The sequence below is a fragment of the Scyliorhinus canicula genome, chromosome 8 (genome assembly GCF_902713615.1).
Source record: "Scyliorhinus canicula chromosome 8, sScyCan1.1, whole genome shotgun sequence".
Classification (NCBI taxonomy): Eukaryota; Metazoa; Chordata; class Chondrichthyes; order Carcharhiniformes; family Scyliorhinidae; genus Scyliorhinus; species Scyliorhinus canicula.
The window spans coordinates 165,000,298-165,024,282 of NC_052153.1; the positions used below are offsets into that span (position 1 = coordinate 165,000,298).

Genomic DNA, 23,985 nt, shown 5'->3' on the forward strand with positions numbered 1-23,985 from the left:
CCCTCTGTGCTCGCAGGCAAAGAGGTGGGGGCGCTGGGATTGCCACCCCAGTGCTCAGTGGAGGTGGGTGAGGGACCCTCGGCTGGGGGTTGCGGGACCCTCCGCAAGGGTGGACCATCATAGGAGGGTGGGGGGCATTGGGGGATGGGCAACTGGTGGGCAACCGCTCGCGGCATGTCATGCCAGGTGGATTTGCGTGGGTGTGGGCCATATGTGTGAGTCATTGACTCGCATTCCAATCAAACCTTGATGCCTGAACACTGTGTCTGAACACTGCAGGAGGCAAGACCACACACGCAGCAGTAACATCCAAAAGACCAGAGCATGGGGCACATGTCCATGGCCGGAGGGTGGGTGAGTGCCACGGGGAGGGGGGATTCCTGGAGAGATGGGCAAAGGGTTCAGAGGTAAGCCCACATTGCGGAAGAAAGTGACAGAGGCGTCATAATGGTTGTGCAAAAAGTTGTTTCATGTGTTTAACGATCCCCCACTCCAGATGGTGTCACCCACCCCCCCTCCCTCCCTCCCCTGGTGCCCTCAGTGATCCTCGATGTGCTTGGCCCGCCTAGCTCATTTAGGTGTTTCCCCAGGATGCACATCTCGTCCCGTGACCTTCGGTGTCCCTGGCAGGCATCCTCTGAGACTCTGAGGCAGGACGGCCCCGGCTCACTTGTCGACGGCACATGCACAGCCGTGCCGGCCCTGTCCCATGTGCAGCCTCATCAGAGGGATGGAGGTCAGGGGAGTCGGCGACCACTGTCGCTACTCCATGTGATGGGTCCAGGTTGGCCCTCAGTGCCCCCTCCTGCCAGTCAGTACCCAGGAGGCCCAGCAGTTCACGTTGGGATGCAGGGGTAGCTGGTTCGAGCCCCGGGTGCCCCTGCATCATCTGGCTCTCTCTGCCAGCCCTGGCAGTTCCCCATGGTCCGCACCATTGTGTCAGTGCCCTCGATGATGCTCCTCAGTGACTGGGCCATGCTCTGCAGTGCCTCGGCAAACCCAACTGTGACTGGGACAAGCTCCGCAGAGCTTCAGCCATGCCCATCTGAGAGCAGGACATGTCCCACAGAATCTCATCAAGGTCAGCCTGGTACTGGGTAACATCCCCCTGTGAGTCGAACATTCTGCTGTGACCCTCAGCCATGGCCGTCACCGACTGCGCGATGCCTTGGACACCTTCACTCATGGTGCCGACGTCAGGCTTTCCATTGCGGTCGCCACCCTTGCAGTGTTGGCCTCGGTGCCACGTGTTGCCGATGCCATCTCCTGCGCCTGTAGCCTCTGGGACTCCTCCAAGAGGCTACGAATCTGCTGGAGTGTCGCTGACATCTCCGCCTGAATGTCCCGACCGCACCCTATCTTCTCCAGCAGCTCCAAGTACCTCTGTGCCACAGGCTCTGCGTCAGGCGGCAAGGCGGCACAGTGGTTAGCACTGCTGCCTCACGGCTCCAGGGCCCCGGGTTCAATTCCCGCCTCGATCGACAGTCTGGGCCCTCTCCTGATGATTATGGGGGAGCTTTTTCCTGAGGAGACATCATTTGCCACATATGCGGGAGGGTGTGGAGAGAGGGTTGGGGGGATTGAAGGGGAAGGGGGTGGAGGAAGGGCTGGGGGTCGCATGGGGAGTTCGGGGGTGGGATACTCCCTTGGGGAGTGAGGGAGGGGCGCGTTCGTGTCTGCTCACTCGTGCTGCCCGGTGTAGGTTGTTGACCATTTTACAGCACTTGAGGCCACTCCTCCTGGTCACCTTCCACCTCATCCAAGGCAGCACTCTCCGGAACCCTCGGGGGGGGGGGGGGGGGGGGGGGGGGGGGGGGGAGACGGGACAGGTCATCCCACCAGGCCTCAATAACCTCTAGCAGATCTGTATCCCTGGATCTTGGGCCCGGTCTCCTCGGCACCATTGTTGCGAGCTTGCTGGTGTTGGCTGAGCAAGTACTGCTTCAGTTCTACTCCACCTTGTTAGCGGGGGGCTGGCGAGCGTGGTCCCGGCAGATCAGCGGCTGAGCCTTCATTTGCAGCAAGAAGCCCGTGAGGTCTCATCAAGTGGAACAATTAATTTTGAATTGTGTTGCTGGCCTCGCTGGGCTGAGCGCCGGGAAGTTTGCGGCAATTCCCGCTCGCCACCACACTTAGAAATTGTTCTGGAGCAAATTGCCCATTGGCTCAAATGGCCTGGTACTGCTCTGTATGATTCAAAACTGAGGAAAGTAAGAAACATGCCGAAACAGCGAAAAGGACAGACCCATGCCAAGGATATCTACAATTAACAGAGACATTAGTGTATAATGTAACTTTGTGTGACATTGTAACAGTGGTGATAGCTAAGCAACAGCCAGTTTCACACCTCTCACACTCTTCCTGTGTTAATGATTCTATGACAGCCGCGGTACTGATTTTTGTTGGGTTAAGAGGAACACGAATGCTCTTATCCCAGCCCCACAAATATCTTCCTCCCTTATTCTGCCCCCGTCTACACCCCCACGCTGCCCCCTGAGGTTATCTTCCCTATCCGGTGTTAATATCCAGCTTGTCTATGCAACCTGCCCCCAGTCATCAGGGTGAACTGCCTATCAGGATTCATTGAACTAACCCATTCAGACGATGAGGCCTAAACAGGAACCTGGGACAGGTTAATCGCAAGTGCCAATCCAGACAGGCAGCCATGTTACTCAACCACCTGATATGCATGATACCTGAAATTCAGACCCGGCCTGGTTCTACGAGTGAGGACAAAAAGGAAGAGTTCCTGATTATTTAACTGTGAGATCCATCAAAATTCAGCTGGACCATCCTTTCCCTTGTGATCTACACATGTTCATTTTCAGCATGCAGTGACTGAATAGCAGCCATGATCAGGAATCCTGGCCTCAAATCATCGAAGCTTGCAGTCCATTTGTCTGTGCTCGTCATGCGCTGGCGCTGTCTAAAATTAATTTCACCGCCATCTCTCTGTAGTCCTGTACATGCCTCTCTGCTTCATATGTTTTTCCTACTTTTCCTTTAATGGATGTAATAATATCGCCCTTAAAGACTCCCTATGGCTAAGGATTCCACACACCAGCCTCCCTCGTCTCTCTGTGTGAATTATAAATTAACAACCTCTCATCATTGGAGCCCCAGAGGCAATAAGCTTTTCTTCCGGAAACCCTTCACAATTTAAAAGAATCCTGATTGAATCTCCTTTTACCTTCTCCAGTTTAAGCAGTCTGCTTTCTAGTCTTGAGACACATGGAGGCATTTGACTTCAGTTTATGCAGACATCACCACTGCACAGATTGGGGATTATACCTTGGCCTATTGTATATGTGCCAGATCGTACACCTATTCACTGAAGCTTCAGTTTAGCTTTCATGTTGATTTATTGACAAATGTCCTTCCATAAAAATTAAAATAATATTGAAGGTTTGTTATGTTTAAACAGTAAAAATATAAACGAGGAATAGTGATCTGTGCTGAAGCATGTAAAACACATAAATATGATCTGTAGTTTAACCAGATTATTGCTTTAGTGAATCAGAGTTTATTTAGATATAGAATTATGTAAAACATTCTGGCATATCAGTGTACTGTGGTATGTAACCCCACCGTAATAATATATCACAAACTCACATCACATAATTGTGATACATCAATTATGGAGAATGACCAGCATTTTCCCAATTTCTACCCGATTATGATTTCAGGACAAAAAGTAACTTTTAATTGGGCAGTTTAGAAAACTTGCTGCTTAAAGGGGATAATAGCAACACAGGAATATGCAGGCAAGCTGGGTAGCATGGAGGGGAGCTACAGCGGCACGGTGATGCAGTGGTTAGCGCTGCTGCCTTATGGCGCCGAGGACCCAGGTTCGATCGCGGCCCCGGGTCACTGTCCGTATGGTGTTTGCACATTCTCCCCATGTCTGCGTGGGTCTCACCCCCAAAACACAATGATGTGCAGGGTCGGTGGATTGGCCATGCTAAATTGCCCCTTCATTGGGAAAAAAAAAGAAATAAGTGGCAATGTTCAGAGAGCTAGGACGATAGCTTGACCCCGCCATCCAGAGAGTTGGCAGGGAATGCATCCCCCGCTGACTCCGACAAGCCGCCAGCCATTACATGCTCTAATGACTGTCAGCAGGCGGGACATCTAACCTCGGAAGGAAATCCCGCTTTGGCAGGCTGCTGGCCAATAGTTTCCTGCTTTCTGTTTCTCTCTTTTCTTGAATCGAGGTGTTACATTAGCTATTTTCCAAATCCGCTGGGACCTTTCCAAAATCTTCCAGAGTTTTGTAAGTTCACAACTAACATTATTATCTATTCAAGCTCTCATTGCTGCTTCCAGTTTACCCTTTATTTCTGAGAAGGATCTCGTGTCTTCTGCATCTAATGGAGTCTTGAAAAAGGTGGATAAAGGAGCACGTCTTTCCCCCACTGCACTGAATTCCCTTGTGAACTTAATTCCCAACTATTTATTCATTCAAGTAGTCTCCTATCCATGCTGTTTGAAAACTTGTCTGCTTGGATAATAGACTCTGATGGCTCACGAGCTAACTCATCTTCCTGCTGTAACAATTAACACAGGTTCAACAGGCTGTTTTCAGCTGATTAACAGATAATTGCCAGGCAGCTCCCTGGTTTAACTACACTATTTAACTAACTGGAAGTTTGAAATTTCTACATTAGAGTTTGACTCATAAGCTAAATTTAAACTTTGTAAAAGCTTCCTGAACTTACCACATGAACCCGATAACAAACTGGACCGACATTTCACTCTAGCGCAATCTCCTCTCCAATTGCCCCCTTTCTCAGCCACTTCCTTGTTTGCCAATTACACAACTTCTTTTTTTTATAAATTTAGAGCAGTCTTCTTCAAACTTTTTTTTCCGGGGACCCATTTTTACCAACCGGCCAACCTTCGCGACCCACGCCCGCTGACCTGCGCGACCCACCATTTTCTCTTAACTTGTTTGCTGCTGATAAAAATGGAGGAAATGGTTTTGGGTCCCTTTGGCCCTCGTACACGCTCAGTCAATGGAATCTGTTGGATGAAGGGGTAGCCTTGCGGTGTCGGAAAGTATGGAGTCTCCATCTGTCCAAAGTTCTGCATTTTTTTCCGTAAAATTTTAGCAACTAAACCCCTCCGAACTTGTGAAAAAAATGAATAAAATAAATGAAAAAAATAATAATTAAATGAATAAAATAAATGAATAAAATGAATAAAATCCCGCTGAACTTGCAAAACAAAAAGCTGCGACCATTTTTTAAAAAGCGGCCGCGCAGCGCATGCGTGCCTGATCATCGGTGCACATGCGCATAGTTTTGCCCATGCATGCTGATGATCTGGCACGCATGCACATTGGGGCGCATTTTTTTTACATGTTCACGGCCATTTTGAAGGCACCTTGCAGCCGGCGTTATTAACATCCGGCTGCTGCAGCTGTTGCGCACAGATTTGCGCGATCGGGAGCGCCGCGACGGATGGCTCCGTGACCCTCCCGACACCCACCCGTGACCCACCCGCGGGTCGCGCCCCGAGTTTGGCAATGCCTAGTTTACAGTTTAACACCTTAACATTTCCTAAACAACCGTGCGGGCTGACGCACGCAAAATACCTAAAAACAACGTCCCCTACTACCCCTGCCCTATTTCCTAGTTACCTGTGTACTGAGTTCCCTGTCCTTGTCTTACACTACCATGCCTCCCATTTTCCTCTCCCCCACCCCCCCTTTTCTCCCCCCCCCCCCCTTACTGCTGACGTATTCAGCAATCGTGGTGTCGGACCACACTCCACACTGGACAGATCTACGGGTAAGCACAGGAAAGACCCAGCGTCCACAGTGGAGGTTAGATGTAGGGCTGTTAGCAGAGGATGAGATTTGTGAGCGGGTGAGGGAGGCCATTTGGGGGTATATAAAGAGCAATGACACGGGAGAGACCGTGGCAGGGGTGGCTTGGGAAGCATTGAAGGCAGTTAACAGAGGGCAATTTATTTTGATTTGGGCCCACAGGGAGAAGAGTGAACGGGTGGAATTGGGCAGCCTGGTAGGTGAAACATTACAGGTGGACAGGAGGTAGGCGAAGTCTCCGAATGAGGAGCTCCTGAAGGAGCGTCAGAGAATCCAAATGGAATTTGGACTCCTGTCCACAGGTAAGGCAGAAGGGCAGCTGAGGCAGGTAAAAGGGGTGGTGTACGAATATGGGAAGAAAGCCAGTAGGATGTTAGCACACCAACTGAGGAAACAGGAGACGGCGAGAGAAATTGGGAAAGTAAAGGATACGAGGGGGAAGATAGTGGTGGACCCGGGGGTGATAAATGATGTGTTTCGCAAATTCTATAGTTGACTCTATGAATCGGAACCCCCAGCCGGGGAGGAGGGTATGAAGCAATTTTTGGAGAGGCTAGAGTTCCCAAAGGTAGATGAGGAGCTGGTGGAATGCCTGGGGGGCCCAATTGGGCTCAGGGAGGTGATAAACGGGTTGGGGGCGATGCAATCAGGTAAGGCCCGGGACCTGATGGATACCCAGTCGAGTTTTATAAATAGTTTTCTGCGTTACTGGGGCTGCTCCTGGATAAGGCCTTTAACAAGTCTAAGGAGCTCGCTATCATAGGCATCGATCTCTCTCTCTCATTTTGAAGATCTGGAGAGCTGTGGATTGTATAGGCCCATTCAGTCCACAAACATTCCACGTCACCAGTCTGGTCGGGGGAGACCCTCCCCGCTCCCCTGTTGATCAGCCGTGACCTTTCCTAGGCCAGCCCTTGGCCCATGTCCCGCACCTCACCTGGTCCACCCCTCGGCAGCTACCGTCATCTACACTCGTCCTCCAACCTCCTAAAAGGCCCTCCTCATCAGCAGCCCCCCCCCCCCTCACTACGTTAATCTTCAGTTCACCCCCACTTTGCTTCCATGAGCTAGCCCTCCCAGCTGGCCTGGTAGCTCCCGCCCCCGGCGCCTAGCATCCTACCACCTGCTGGTTCCCCTCCTCCCCACTCTTAGTATAAGTTCCCAAAACAATGGCACAAAGCACAAACAATCCCTCCTAAGGTCCAAGCACAGAGGCCCACCCCTCCTCCCTTAACAAAATCTTATCTATTCTAACACCTTCAAGCAGGACCAAATAGAAAAGCCCGGACAAAGAAAAGGGAATTATACATGTAAAAACTCAAACAGCTTTTCAAACATCGCAACTTAAATTACTGAGTTAAAAGACTAAGATTTTTAAAAGGGCAACGCATAAGTTCAAACTCAGTTCTCCACAGTCAAGGTTTAAGATCCAGGTCCTCCGCACATTCCTTGTGATGTTGAATGCACTTCTCAGTCAAGAAGTCCACCAATTGGTCCGTCGACCATTGAGCTGGCGAGGTCAAACCCTGCTTACCCGGCATTGCCTCCTTCAAACTCTGGTCCTCGCTCCCAGCCAACTTTTGATTGTTCCTTTTTTGATTTGTCCTTGGGCGCAGCTCCATAAACTAGGGGTCACCTCCTTCTCCTCTCGGTTTTACACCTTTATTCTGGGGAATTCCTATGGAAATCCAGCTTAAAAGCCACAAAAAGACCACCGAGAGCGGGAGCTGACAAATGTGCAACCTTTCACTCAATTGCCGCCACCGGAAGTCACCCTCAAAGCCAATTACTCGAGGGGATTCTGACTTTCGGTAATGGCACCGGAGTCAGAACAATTTATTTCAGAGTTGGAGTTGTTTAAGTCGAGAAAGTTAATTAATTTGAGAGGTCCAGGTCACCAAGAGATTAAATCTCTCAGGAAGCTGACTTCCTCCTCTGCAATGCTAATACCAGAAGGATCTCCTTCCTCAACTTCCTCAAGGAAGCAAGAAACAAGACTGTTCCCAGACTCGCAGGGCATTGACTGGATACGAAGGGAATCTGCAAACATGCAATATCAGGATTCGAGTTTAAGAACCCAGGCAACTTAAAAAGGATTCTAGAGCGCAAATGTTCAAGGTTTTGTAGTGTTGTATATCAAGCTAAAACTGATTCCCCAACCATGTCAATAACAAAAACATTCATAACTGTAATTTTGCTTTCCTCAGGACACAGGGAAATATGAAACGCAAGGGACTACACAATTTCAACCCCAGTATATTGAACATAGGCTCTGACAAGTTAATTACACTTCGCAGAATAGTAAGAAATCAGTTAATCCATTTCCACTTCTCCATTCCACTTGTCAACAATTACATCCAACATAAAGGAACCATTCATAATAGGTGGGATCTCCATCCCGCCAGACCTGATTTCCAGCGCGGAGTGCCACCCCCCACCCACTCACCCACCCACCCCCCACCCCCGCTGCCAGCCAATGGGGTTTCTCTGTTCCGGCAGTCGGCCAATGGGATTTCCCCATTGTGGACCACCCCACGCCGTCAGGAAACGGGGGGGGGGGGGGGGGGGTGGTTGTTTCAGGAGGGGGGGGGGCGTCTGCGGTGCGTGGGATCCCACCAACGGAAAGTCCCGCAGTGGAGGTGGGATTCTCCGTTATGCTGACGCCCAGGGATTCCTAACAGCGTGGGGCTGCAGCACAATGTGAAACCCCCATTGACCGGCCGGCATAACAGAGAATCCCGCCGGCGAGTTGGGGCAGAAATGTGGCGCGGCGGGGTGGAGAATCCAGCCCAAGGTCTTTGAACTGCAGTAAACAGCCTCTGACAGAGAGAAAAATGCCAGAAATCTGAAATAAGAACAGAAAATTCTGGAAATACTCAGCGGGTCAGGCAGCACCTGTGAAGAGAGGAACAGAGTTAATGCTTGGATTGGATCCCTTCTGTTTTGAGAAACTTTTTTAAAAATCTGGCCACATTGGACTATGTGTCATCTTTTTAGCAAAAATGTTCAGAGATTGAGAAAAAAATCATTCAGTTTTTCAGGATGGGCATAACTTTATATGTTATTGTTTTTAAAATTGATCAAAACGCACTAAAATAAAGGCATCGTTCAGAAATAAATTCCGACCATTCACATTAAACAATCATGCACAAATTTTTCCCTCAATATTTATTTACCCACTTTGGTTATATTATTACTTTCTTTATAAAGCAGTTAAATTGTGCAAATGTTTCCTCATATTTCAAAATTTATGAATTTATTTTGAGTTCTGTGTTAAACCCAGACAAGCCACAACAAACTATTTTGTAGAAGTTGGATGCACCAGGTCCTTAACATTCCATTCTATTCACAAACTAGTCTTCAACTATATGAGCCATTGTATGTATCTCTCCATGACCATTCTGCTTTCAATGTCTCTGTTTCAGTCCACTGCTCAATTTTAATCCTTTTGACCCCCACATAGTTCTCAGTCGAGGAACAAGTCTAGTTTTCTATTTGTAATAACCCAGATTTTATTTTACACATGATAGAGTCAGACAGCTCCAAGTGGCAGACATAACATTCCTTCAGTAACTGGCCCTTTTATTGTTCCTGAAGTATTTCAACTGTGTCCTTCTTCGGGCATAGAATTCATCGGGGTCAAATTCCAAACCCAACTGGAGAGGTTGTGACCCCAGCAGAGAAGCTGGTTTCTGTAGATGTCGAGTCTCAGCTCATCTTTCTACAAGAGCTTTCCCTGCCACATTGTACCTCACTCAGGGAATTAAAATTATCAGTGACCACTGCCTGCCCCCCTTGGCACTTTGTACCAAATCCAATTGAACTTGTGTTGGTGTACTGCAGATGTTGCTTTTGAAACTGCTGCCTCTGCGGAGTAATTCAGAGACTGACCTTGAGTTATACTGCTGGCTGTGCATCTTTACTTGGTAAGGTAAAACACACCCTTGGAAACAGACTTTACATTCATGTTCAAGCCTTCAAGTGTTCCTTACATTTTCAATGCTATCAAATGGCTCTTTGCTAAAATAAAAAGCAATATAATATTGGCTATCCCTCAACAATGATTATCTTCCATGACTCGAGAGATGGATGATGTGTCCAATTCAGGATCTAGCAGATTTTAAAGCATGTGGGGCATTTGGTGCCATGTGGGATGTCTGGCCATGTATTATCAGTTTGGGTTATGGCCACTCTCGCTTTTCCTCTTCATTTTGTCATCGTCGGGTCTAGACATGCTGGGATCCTTCCCACAGACCCTGCCGCCATCTGGTTTGGCCCAAGGTGATGGTCTCCCAGGAGTTAAGGTGTTGTATTGTTTCGTGGTGACATTCAGCACATCATTGAAGCGCTTCTTCAGTCCTCTGGTTTACCTGCCCTGATTAAGCTGAGAGAAGAAGATTTGCTTTGGGAACCATGGTAACTGATATCGAACCATATGACCATCCCAACGAAGCAGATCGCAGATGATCATAACCTTAACGCCTGTGGTACCTATTTGTGAGACGACATTGATGTTAGTAAATCCGTCCTCCCACTTAATATCTAAGGGGTGGAATTCTCCTTAGCTGAAGCTGGAATCGGGAAACGTGATTGGGCGGAGAATCGGTCCCGACACCAAAATCACGGTGCGCACAGATTTCACGCCAAATCGCAATTTTCCGTCACCTTCACAGCGACGTCAATGTGTTAAAGAAGCTCGTACAATAAACGCCATTGGCAATCATTAGCCGGCCCGACCCGGTATTCTCCAGCGCCTCCGCATTTCTCTGCCTCCAGTGGAACGAATTCCCGATGGCGAGGCTCACTTGTGCTTTTAAAAATCGTGAAACAGGTGCCATGGCTGATGAGGGGGTACGGAAAGTGTCCAACATCATCACAGTTTGCTGACAGTTGAGCCGCTGCCGGGGAGCCTCTGCCAGGTCCGGGGGAGTAGCGGGGAGTGGCCAGGAGGTGGGTTGTGGCGTCGGAGTGGATGGCACGGAAAACCATTGCCGCAGCCGGCAAGGCAGCCATACAGCTGCACACGCTGCTGACTGCCCACTGTAAACTTAGGGCCACGGGCCGGATGAGTGTTCCCCCAAGGCTACCCCCCTCCATCCCCAGCCAACCCATCAGCTGCATGCGCGTGCTCCAGCGCAACCAGTGCCATCTTGTTGGCTGGGATAGTTTGGGTAGGGAGTGAGATGTGTATATGCGGCTGCAGCTTGTCGGCCTCCTGAGTGTCAATCGCGAATCTGATGAATCCGGCACCATTTCTCATTGGAATCGATTGTGTTCCATGTGGCGCCGGTGCTAGCCTCTCTATAGTTGCTGAATCGGTCCAAATGCGGCGGCAGTTTTGCTGTTGTGGAAGTCCACGAATCCTGCCCCAGCGTCAACACTTAGTCTCAGGAACGGAGAATCAGCTGATGATTTTCTGCAGAAGCATTGATGGTACTTTGAGGTGCCTCTTTTATGTTGTCCATATTTCAACCTCGCACAGTAAGGAAGGGAGCATGACCAATAGTTAAAACCTCAATGCAAACAGTTTTCAAGGAGTCTAGGAACCATTTTGGTTGATATTAAATTGAATCCAGGCTGAATTCACTGCACATTCTCTGTTGATTGGCATGAATTCAATGCTGAATCCATGCAAAGAATGCAATATAAACATTCACCAGTCAAACTGCATCTTCAAGCTGAGCTTTCCTCCTGTACGTGTTTGTTTTTGGTGACAGCCCCAAAGAAGTTCCAGCTGGGGCAGGATTTTCTGCCATTTAACTGAGCAGGAAGATCAGCCATGATCTGAATGGCAGAAGAGATTAGAGGAGACATTGCCATCCCTGCTCCTAGTACCTTCTTATTATGTTTTGGGTGCATCTTTTTTGAGACTCTATCGGAAACATAGGTTTGAGGCAATCTCTACCACCTTTTTGGCAGAACGGCAGAAAATATTTGCTTTTGGTTTTGATGGCATCTGATCTAAAACTGAACACAATCATAAACAACTGGAATATGCAAATATCCTTAAGCTGGACCTCTGATGTTCTCTGATGTGCTGATGTTCTCATTTTCTTTTAATACTAGTGAGAGAACACTGAGAAGCAGCAGGCAGTAATAGCTGTTTGTTTGGATGAACATCTTTAAAAGTAAATACATTGCAAACTGTAAGTGTAGCAGAAGAGGCAGCACGGTAGCATTAAGGATAGCACAATCGCTTCACAGCTCCAGGGTCCCAGGTTCGATTCCGGCTTGGGTCACTGTCTGTGCGGAGTCTGCACATCCTCCCCGTGTGTGCGTGGGTTTCCTCCGGGTGCTCTGGTTTCCTCCCACAGTCCAAAGATGTGCGGGTTAGGTGGATTGGCCGTGATAAATTGCCCTTAGTGTCCAAAATTACCCTTAGTGTTGGGTGGGGTTACTGGGTTATGGGGATAGGGTGGAGGTGTTAACCTTGGGTAGGGTGCTCTTTCCAGGAGCCAGTGCAGACTCGATGGGCCGAATGGCCTCCTTCTGCACTGTAAATTCTGTGTAATTCTGTGTAAGACAGTTATGATGCTGGCAGAGAAGAACGGTCTGTATTTTAAACTCATCCTTCAAGTGTGGTAACCGGGACACACTGATGAGGTAACATTTGTAGAGCTCTGGGGCAGGAACTGTCTGTGAGGATAATTTTGGTCCAACAATGGGCTGAATGACCTCCTTCTGTGCTGCACATGATTCCATGTGGTAATGATTTGAAGACAGAAGGAGTAGATGTTAGGGGACACGATCCCTCTCCATTTGTTTCACTGTGGACCACAATGTGTAATATGTGACCAGGCAGTTTAACACATTTATCAACATGAGCTGAACCCAATGTCACTGCATAGTAAGTGCAAAATAAAGCCTTGGTGTTATTTTTCCTGATCACAAGTGCGCAGTACTTAAAAATAACTTGGGTTCTGTATTTATTCATTCTTGAGATGTCAACATCAGTGTAAAGGTGCCATTTACTGCCGAGCTCTACTTGCCCCGGTATATCTGTAAGGCTTAGTAGACACCTTCACAGGGTGGTGAAGAATCAACCACATTGGTATGAGTTTTAGATCATAGACAGCCAGGTCAAATAGGGTTCCTTCCCTAAAGGACATTTGTGAACTCGTTGAGTTTTTATGACAGTTTGACAGCTCTGTGGTCATTTTTCATAATGCCCACTTTTTTTATTTCGAGATATTTAAAACCAATTCATATTCTCAAACTGACATGGCGTTCCTTGTATGTGTGGTTGTTGCACTGCGTGACTCAGTGCTACACAAGGAAGGGCACTGAACACGATATTCTCTCTCCTCCACCTTCATCCCATTTTTTATTTCTATCTATTTATTTTTATTTCTTCCATTGATCTGTTTGGCCTCACCATTGTCCCCTCTCCCCTCATCCCACTTGGGCCTTCTATTCCCGTTCCTATTCCTAGTTGTCCGTTGACACACTGTTCATCTTTGTTCTGCCACTCACAAATTCTAATCTCTTTATGTGTTGCCATCAACACCCTTCTTAGCCTTAATCACCCCAAGGAAAGTCTTTCCTTTTGTCTTTCTGTCCATATCATCTATGGCAATCTCCATCTATCACCGGCTCCCTATCCAACCCATGGCTCCACGCACCCCCCACCCCCCCCCCCCCCCCACCCGCCCCAACAACAGTATAAATCCGACCCTATTTCCAGATCTCTCCAGCTTTGACAAAGACTCAGCCAGACTTAAAATGTTAGCTCCCTTCACTCTCCACAGATGCTGTCAGACCTGCTGAGATTGTCCAATATTTTCTATTTTAGCTTCAGATTCCAGCATCTGCAGTAATTTGCTTTTACTTGCCACAGTGGTCCGCACTGCTGCCTCACATCGCCAGGGACCCGGGTTCAATTCCAGCCTTGGGCCACTGGGGTGTGTGGAATTTGCACATTCTACCTGTGTCTGCTTAGGTTTCCTCCCAGTGCTCTGGTTTCCTCCCATAGTCCAAAGATGTGCCAGTTCAATGGATTGGTCATGCTAAAATTTCCCCTTAGTATCCAAAGTTATGCAGGCTAGGTGAGGTTACAAGGATGGGACAGGAAGTAGGCTGAGGGAAGGAACTCTTTCAGAGGGTCAGTGTAGATTTGATGGCCAGAATGGCCTCCTTCTGCACTATAGGGATTTATGGATTTCTATGAATATTCTGACGACTATTGGTAAATCTTTAACTTTACCCTTGGAGTTAGGTGTAAGATTTGCAGCCGTATTAGAATATTGTGTCCAACTCTGAGCGGCTCACTTTGGGAAGATTGTGAAAGCATAACAGAGGGTAGAAATGGTTTATGAGAATGGTGCAAAGGATGAAAGATTTCAGTTGCAGAGATGGATTGGAGAAGCTGGGACCAATCCCCCTTAGAGAAAAGAAAGCTGAGAAGAAATTTGATAGAGCCGCTCACGATCATGAAGGATTTGAACAAAGTGGACAGGGATAAATCGCTGCCATTGGCAAAAGGACTGGAGGGCAATGATTCAATGGGAAATGGTAAAAAAAACAAGGGCAATATAAGGAGGAACATTTTTACACAGTGAGTGGCTAGGATCTGGAATGCACTATCTGGAAGTATGATGGAGACAGATTCAGTCCGGACTTTGAAACAAGAATTTGATAATTATCTGTAGAGAAATTGATTGCAGGCAAGGTGAAAAGACAGTGTGGTGGGATTAGGAAATTTGCTCTTGCAAAAAGCTGGCACTGACACAATGGACCAAATGGCCTCCTTCTGTGCTGTAACCATTCCATGATTCTTAGTTTCTCTTTGCTGGTTAGATGGTGTAGAGTCTATAATAATAATAAACGCTTATCTTCACTGTAGTTACTGTTAAAAACCCCTAGTCGCCACATTCCGGCGCCTGTTCGGGGAACCGGTACGGGAATTGAACCCGCGCTGCTCCCTTGGTGTGCATTACAAGCCAGCTGTTTAGCCCACTGTGCTAAACCAGCCCCATGATGTTGTGGAATGTACTTTATACATTGGCCAAGTGGCTTTTCATTGTTCTCATTTTCCTCCACTCTCATTAATTCCATTGTGGCAATTGGAGCATTTATCTGGCTAAATTGGAAGTATTGCCTTTTAGTTGTGCCTTGATATAAATAAATATGATACTAGTCAGTCATTTGCTAAAGTCGCACTATATATTTTCATCAAGTTGTACCTTATTCCATACAGCTGCGTTGTTGTCTTGTTTCAGGTTTTAGATTACTGGGATGCTTTTGAAGCTCAAAATGTAGATTTTTCTTTCAAATGGAGGCAGCGGTGATTAAACACCACCACACAATCCCACTTTAGTCCAGTGTAAAGCATGACATGTAAACTAAATGGGAGGAAGTCCTGTGCGGTATTACAATAACAATCCATTGGCATGCCAGTGAAAATTCTCCTGGCTGCAGGCGTATGTGACTATTGTCCGAACTGAACTCACGGTGGGGCGGAGGAAGCCTTTGTTCAGCGAAGGAGACCTTCCCTCGAAATGAGCAATCTACCTCGTTATAGCTCCTGCTAACGACAAGGGTGTGGTTAAATAATTTTCTCGCGATGATGTAAAGGTTAGAGAGTGAAATTATATTTCAGACATATTGTTGGAAAAAAAATCATGACTAATTGGGTGAAGTGTTTATCATAATTATATATATTAAAACCTCCCCGTAATTATTTTGACAGATTCGTAATTTTACCAGAACATAAAGAAATAAGACGTATTTGTAAAATAAAAATTGTCACAATATTTTATTGTTGTTGAACTATAAGACTTGCATTGCTATCTATTAATAAATTGCATTGCACCATCCTCAGTAACAGCGATGGCATTTGATAGGTTTATCTACAAGCAGTACTCGCATCACCAGTAGTAAAGTATTTCGGTGATGGTTTATGCTGTATAATTGTCGTCACAAATGTGAAGTTTGCTGATGCAGTGGATTGTATGGCCAGGTTTGAGCCGCGCATTGCCCTGCATTTCGATTTTTTTTTAAAGCTACAGAGTATCTGCTATTCTATTCTTTCCATTGACCTGCACATGATCTACCATGCTTGCAGCACAAATCCCGCTGTTGCTTGTTGCCATGGTTACAAAAAAGCTAATGGTAAACCAATGGGCTTTCTGCAGCATTGCTGAAAAGGACCAGCCATTTTGGTTATGGGAGCACACTGGGATAATGCTCTGCTTTATCCAGCAATAAAATCAGCGGCTGAGGAGAGAGAGAGAAAGTCCTGCACCCCAGATGATTATTGTGTCTCAGAATGCCACCTCACTGATGCTTGACTACCAGGCTGTTAACTGTTGCCTCTGAACTAATTTTGGGAAAAAAAAATCTGGAGTGCAAAGGGACATCCCACGCATCTGCTATCAGGGAAACACAGGCAGTGTTTTGTGTGGTAAAGGAGCGTTTTGCTGTAATGTTACCTTAACAGTGTAACTGTTGTCTGCAAATGCTGAGCAAGTAGAAGGGTGCAGCCCCACACTGACACTGTTTATGTACATTTTCTGCTGCTTTATTTGGACAGACTCCACTGAAGAAGCAGGTGTGTGATTTATCTGGGCTCCATATAGGCTGCAGTCACTCTGGTTTTTTTACATGCTGCTTCCGACCAGGCTGATTGCTTTTGGGACATCTGCTGTGAAGCCACTTGAGTTAAACCTGGTCAATCCGGTGCTCAGCTCGTCTCTCTCTCTCGTTGAAGGTAAGGTGAAATTACAATGTATATTCCACCCCCCCCCCTCCCCCATGTGAAACTGACAGGGAAAGGACATTGGGCGCACAAATGCGATTTTAGGGGGCTACCGGAGTGTGCAAGTGTTCCTGCCGAGAACCAATCCACCCCGAAGATAATAAGGTTGCCAGCCAGCATTAATGTATAAACGATATGTGTGCCCCATTCTCGCCTTACTGCTGAAACAGTCGGAGTGAGCGGCCGTCAGAATTCCCAGAGAAAGACAACCCCTCATCAAAAATTTAAAACTGTCCATTTCAAACAAAAGAAAACTGTATAAACGTCTTGACAAGTTTGGACTGATCTTTGGGGGTTTTTTTATGATCGTTTTTTTTTTGTTCGCTGTGTGTAAAAAAAAAATCAATCATCAAATGGGGGGTAATGAATGATAAACGCAGCAACATTTGTGTCCCCGGCGTCCGGAGGGATTATTTACATGAACCTCAGATCAGTGTGAGATTACATTTATATAATGGCACCACGATGCTCATTCAATCCAGCCGTGCAAAGAGCCGGGGGGAGTGAGAAAAGGGCGTTTGGCGTTATTCTTGGCCAGTTTCAAAAAGATCTGCACAAACTCCAATGTCTATTTGCTTCCCCACCACAGGCATCATTAACTGGTGAAGCCGTTTTTTAATATTTACTCTCGGGCCACCGGAAAATAATCACTTCCTCAGCTAATTCCTTCCCATTAATATCCATTTTCCATGCAGCCCGAGTGGTGTGGAAGCGTTCAGTAAGTGTCATGGTGACAAAGGGGAATTGTCTTGAAATGTAGGATGCAGCTTTCCTCGTTCTGTTTCTGTAGGTGTGTGCTTTTGTGAAATGTCCTCGAGATATATTTCTTACACCTGGAGTGGGGGAAAATATTAAATTCTGTAATGCAAGGGTGAACAAAGATCATTCAGTAAGACTTGTTTTGATTCCCCCTTTTGACTGAGAATGCAATTGTATTAGTGCCACCTCCAGCAGATTGTCTTGTGTAGGGAATAAGTGCAATATATATGTTAGCGTATATATCATCAGTGCAGTGTCATTATTGAGAATTTGACTGTACATTTCAGTGCGCTGACACCCAATATCTTTACTCCGCGACAGTGTTTAGAGCCCTGTTTTGTTTTCAAATCTGCTGCTCTTGCCATCAGTAAGATTTTTGTGGCAGTTCTACTGGTTTTGGGAGAGTAGTGAATGCCACGGCCACTAATTTGTGGTCAGTAAAGTATATATTTCCCCCATAGAGTTATGAAGGTAGCCAGACATTGCTTAACTTTCATCACAGGATGGTATTTGCTGGCCAGTCTTTCAATAGTTATAGTTTTATAGAGAATTTTCCTTTCTCAGTAAAGCATGCTTTATGCATTGTCACAAACTACAGTCTTCATACGGAGGATTTGCTTCTGATCTTGAATTTTTGTTGTGGCAAGATTATTCATAGTCGCACATTAGCGTGCTCCAACTTCTGATATTTGAAAAAGGTTTATACTAAAATAACAATCTGGGGAAAAAACCCCCACCAGAATTGTTTCTTTTGCGATCTGTCGAGGATTGTTGTCCTGTGGCTCTGATAATATCTCCTTCCTTTTCGTCAAATTGGAGCCTCCTGATCAGACCTTTCTGTCACCCTGATAAGTTAGGGTAGATGAAAGCCAAAAAATATGTTTCTGCCAAAGGTTCATGATTATTTATCACAATTTCAGTTTCTGTCCATAAGGAGGTCATGCTAAGTGACCTAGACAAAGAATCTTTAATTTCACTCCAAGACTGATATTTTAATCATCCAAAACAGATGAGGAATTCTTGGAAATCTATTCGCTGTAGGCTACAACACCTACATAAAACTGGGAGCCGCTTTTCTCCCCTGCCTCACATTATTCTCACCCTAATACTCCCTGAAGAGAAACTGGGCAAAAACATTTCCAAATGCTTTAGATGGGTCAGTTAGCTCAGTTGGCTGGATGGCTAGTTTGTGATGCGGAGCGAGTCAGTGGCGACAGTTTAATTCCCATACCGACTGAGATTATTCTTGAAGGCCCTGTCTTCTCCAACCTTGCCCCTTGCCTGAAGTGCGGTGGCCCTCTGGTTAAATCACCACCAGTCAGCTCTCAAAGAGGTCCTCTGGGAGCGTGGCAACATTTTTAAGCTCCCCAAGAGCATTCCTTTCCATTGAGGGGGGGGGGGGGGGGGGGGGGGGGATCTCTGCTGGTTTGCTTTCTGTAGTGAATTTCTAACATGTTCTTTATACAAATATTTACAATTTCACTTGGAACAAGATAGAATTTCCGGGCTGCCACATCCTCCCCAGTGACATAAGATTATTTACCTAATGGATCATCCAAGGGGAAAAAATAGCATTCCCATCTTCTTCTAAAAAGCCACATTTTCCACCCCCTAATCACCATAATCATTAACTTAGTGCACTCACTGCCCGAAGGCAGGTCTGACCCACTGTGCCACCAACTCCATGACATGCAGAGAAAGAAGGCAGATTCCAAACCATCCCAGCTGGAACAGGGATTGAATCCTATTGTCTTGGCACTACACCAGCCATTCAGCCAACTGTGCCCCCCCCCCCCCACTCCGCCCCACCCCAAGGAGTCTGAGTTCCTGTGCCAACATACATTTTTATATGCATTGTGTACTCTCGCTAGGGATAGGGGAAAAAAAAAAGTATTTTTATTGAAGTTTGCCATTTTGAGTAATCTGACCAAACCACAGGAATGGTACAGCTCAGCACAACAAGTCTCAATATATATGAGTACAGAGGGGAACAGGAGAGCAGCAATATATCTGGCTCAGTGCAGTCATTATACTCAACTTGATGCTTTAAAATGCTCCACCAGCGAACAAGGGAGAGGAGGATAAGACCATGAAAACATGGTAAAATTATGCGCACCTTTCCACACGGTGACTGCTTGCAACGACCACCTGAGTTCAGGATAGCTTTTTCACGCCATGTTCGGGCGCACATCAGAACGTAGCTGCCTCAACTCCAGCAACACCAGAGGCACCAAAGACACATTGTCGCCTCCTCTCTCCAGATGTTAGCCTCATCTGTACCCCTGTAGGAGCCAATCATGGATTGTCAAACCCCACCATTACAATGATAGAAAAAGAAAATGCGCAAGATCGCGAGTTGTAGAAGGATATTTAACATGTTCCACATAACCCCAACTTCAGGCACAGTGCAGAGCAATCATCAATCCAGATTTTTATATAGAGAGGGTCAGCAACTATAAATTCAGATTATGGTCGGTGTAGTCAGCGTCTCCCGACACATTAAACAGGACAGGATAAAAGGGGAAAGCTACCAGGACCTAATGTTCTCAGGATAAAAGAGGATCAAGATACAACCATAAACTCGTATTCGGCCAGAGCACACTCACCCACAAGGATGAGGAAGAGAAAATGCTGCTTGTTCAATAAAGGGAATGTCCCAACCATAAGGGAGCATCAGGATATCAACCACAGTAAAGGATCCGGATCAAACCCCATGCGCTCGTGTACTTAGGAGTCAACAAACCAAGGATATTCAGCACATCAAAACTCCTCAGCCTCTCAGGATGTCCCTAATAAGTGCCTTTGTGAAGAGATGTCCCAAACATAGGAGGGCAACAGGATATCAATCACAGCAGCGGACCTGGCCTAGTCCAGCATACTCTTTTAAAATAAAATTTAGAGTACCCAATTATTTTTTTCCCAATTAAGGGGCAATTTAGTGTGGCCAATCCACCTACCCTGCACATCTTTGAATTGTGGAGGTGAGACCCACGCAGACACGGGGAGAATGTGCATACTCCACACGGACAGTGACCCAGGTATGGGATTCGAACTTGGGTCCTCAATGCCGTAGGCAGCAGTGCTAACCTCTGTGTCACCGTGCTGCCCTTGTCCACCATATCCTGATACAAAGGAGTCAATAACCCAAAGACTCCCAGCACACGCCAGGGTCTACCACTCACCTGGTCCTGCACTTCACTAACCACACCCAGGGCAGCGCACTAACCCACCGACCAACACAGGCTTATAAAAGCACGTCGCTCACCCAAATGAAAAGAAGACCCCTCCCCCTCGCTAAGGGAGGAACGCCCGAGTAAACCCAACAACATTAGTCACAGACTAGAACTGTATGCCCGTGCAAGAAGGATATTAGGGGACAGGGCCGCTCTGGTTCAACCGAGGGAAAACACTGCCTCCTAATCGACCACAATTAGGAGGACATTCAGGGAACCGCTGTATGAGAGCACCCGGAGAAGGTGCCTAACTCGCCCATCAAGCCGGCTGCCCAAACTGAAGAAGGGCTTCGACAAAGCAGAGACCCAGCAAACAACCTCGCACTTCAACAAATCAAACAAGGATTAACCATCCCCTTCCTGGTGTGCGCCACCACTCATTTCCCCCTACTCAATAGCCTTAAAAATGGCAACCACAAAAAAGAATCAGAAGGACCCAGTCCTGTCCAGGATACATGATCTGCACAAAGCTTCAAAGGAGGCAAGTACAGATTCTGAAAATTCAAAGCAACGGCAAAAAAAACCCAAAATGAAAACCTGATACAATTAGCTCTAACTGGCGGCTATCCTCAATTGAAGTGAGGAGTAATCCAACCCTACCATCCGCCATCGCACCAACCAATTACCCATCACTCCGTCATGGCTCCACTCATCTTCCCTATCAATGAGATAAGAGGTGCCTAAAATGCATTCCTTCCTCGTGGATGCAAGGGTTACAGCACACTTAAAAACAAAGGATCAGACATTAGAGATTCAGTATGGCTTCTGCTGAAACAGGATAACAAATGACCCTCGCCATCGTGCTTAAACATCAAACACCCTCGCCAAGAGAAAGGGCAACAACATGAAATCAGCATCATAACCACAAGGGGTTAAGGTCCAGGATTATTGATAAACTGCAGAATAATAACACCATCTGTATCGCTTGAGAAGCTCTAGGCCATGACAGGATCGTCAAATAACACTCAGGATCTCAGAAAAGGTCCATCGATCAGCATGGTTTTGTGAAGGGTAGGTCATGCCTCACAAACCTTATCGAGTTCTTTGAGAAGGTGACTGAACAGGTAGACGAGGGTAGAGCAGTTGATGTGGTGTATATGGATTTCAGTAAAGCGTTTGATAAGGTTCCCCACGGTCGGCTATTGCAGAAAATACGGAGGCTGGGGATTGAGGGTGATTTAGAGATGTGGATCAGAAATTGGCTAGTTGAAAGAAGACAGAGAGTGGTAGTTGATGGGAAATGTTCAGAATGGAGTTCAGTTACGAGTGGCGTACCACAAGGATCTGTTCTGGGGCCGTTGCTGTTTGTCATTTTTATAAATGACCTAGAGGAGGGCGCAGAAGGATGGGTGAGTAAATTTGCAGACTACACTAAAGTCGGTGGAGTTGTAGACAGTGCGGAAGGATGTTGCAGGTTACAGAGTGACATAGATAAGCTGCAGAGCTGGGCTGAGAGGTGGCAAATGGAGTTTAATGTGGAGAAGTGTGAGGTGATTCACTTTGGAAAGAATAACAGGAATGCGGAATATTTGGCTAATGGTAAAATTCTTGGTAGTGTGGATGAGCAGAAGGATCTCGGTGTCCATGTACATAGATCCCTGAAAGTTGCCACCCAGGTTGATAGGGTTGTGAAGAAGGCCTATGGTGTGTTGGCCTTTATTGGTAGAGGGATTGAGTTCCGGAGCCATGAGGTCATGTTGCAGTTGTACAAAACTCTAGTACGGCCGCATTTGGAGTATTGCGTACAGTTCTGGTCGCCTCATTATAGGAAGGACGTGGAAGCCTTGGAACGGGTGCAGAAGAGATTTACCAGGATGTTGCCTGGTATGGAGGGAAAATCGTATGAGGAAAGGCTGATGGACTTGAGGTTGTTTTTGTTAGAGAGAAGAAGGTTAAGAGGTGACTTAATAGAGGCATACAAAATGATCAGAGGGTTAGATAGGGTGGACAGCGAGAGCCTTCTCCCGCGGATGGAGGTGGCTAGCACGAGGGGACATAGCCTTAAATTGAGGGGTAATAGATATAGGACAGAGGTCAGAGGTGGGTTTTTTACGCAAAGAGTGGTGAGGCCGTGGAATGCCCTACCTGCAACAGTAGTGAACTCGCCAACATTGAGGGCATTTAAAAGTTTATTGGATAAGCATATGGATGATAAGGGCATAGTGTAGGTTAGATGGCCTTTAGTTTTTTCCATGTCGGTGCAACATCGAGGGCCGAAGGGCCTGTACTGCGCTGTATCGTTCTATGTTCTATGTTCTATGCATCCTCACCTCCGTCACGCTGGTGCACCGATGCCAGGCAGCCAGAAACCTAGTGCCCGGTCAGGGGGGATGACTCGACATGGCCTGCCACCTTCAACCCCTCATGCAAACAGGAAAGCAGAAGACCAATGATTGGGGCTTCCACCCGACCCCATGCCTCGAAGGTCAGATACAGTGTGCTCCATCTAACCTTCTCACAAGGATTCTTGGCATCAAAGTGAGCATCAAAGAACTGCTCTACCAAGCCAAGATTAGCGTTCAGAGCATCGTTAGCAATAGCAGGCATCATCCCAATGCACACAGCTCCGCCAGGCTCACCAGCTAAACTGCAAGTGGGCCCCACCTCAGACACCTCCGACCTCCGCAAAAAAACGAGAATTCTCTCTGATTCAACTCAACTCTTCACCACCAAATTCCCACCAGGGGCACAGCTCAAGACATATATGCCCCAAAAAAGATGATTATAGAATGTGCGTTAGGATTAAGAGACAAGTGGAACCAGGGCTTGCGAAAACACAGCTGCTCCCACGCTCACACCAGGCTACCTCCCTGACACATTTGTGAAGAGGACCGGAGATTTCTTCTCGTGTGCTGGCAAATGTTCCTTCTCAAAACCAACACCGCCAATAAACAGGTAACTCAGTTATTTATCCTAGTTACTCTTCAGTGGGACTTTGCTGTGTGTAGATGCCTACGTCACAGCAGTGATAGCACTGCAGGAATGCCAGTTGTTTGTGAAAGGTTCAAGGGTATCCGACGAACATGATCAGGCACTCCACAAAGATAACCTCACGGTGAAGAAAGTCTCAAGGGTGAATGCGGTGTTTGTAAGAGTTCCTGATGATTCTGGGCTGAAGTAAGAAAACATTATCGATTAACCAGCTACCATTACAAAAGGAAATGGACAAGATGACCAAAAGGACAATAACCGTCACTGAGAAAGTTGACGGGTGCATTTGTGATTTCATAGCATTCAGACCTCACATTTAACTCCCCTCTGCCTGAATCCAAAATTCAGAATTGAAATGGGGCATTTACTTACCCTCACACTTAAGCCATAAGACATAGGAGCAGAATTGGGCCACTCAGCCCATCGAGTCGGCTCCGCCATTCAATCACTTGTGCTGTCAAACTGTCAGTAGGCCA

At 46.8% G+C, this 23,985-nt stretch overlaps 1 protein-coding gene and 1 long non-coding RNA gene across 2 annotated transcripts in view; one reads left to right on the forward strand and one right to left on the reverse strand.

Moving 5' to 3' along the window:
• LOC119970660 overlaps window positions 1-15,253 on the reverse strand; it is a 74,871-nt gene extending 59,618 nt beyond the window's left edge. Inside the window, exon 1 of the long non-coding RNA XR_005461653.1 lies at window positions 15,013-15,253. This is a non-coding gene — a long non-coding RNA (uncharacterized LOC119970660). The remainder of the gene's footprint in view (window positions 1-15,012) is intronic.
• sorbs2b (sorbin and SH3 domain containing 2b) overlaps window positions 1-23,985 on the forward strand; it is a 531,274-nt gene that overhangs the window by 155,718 nt on the left and 351,571 nt on the right. The gene's annotated exons all lie outside the window — the stretch shown is intronic.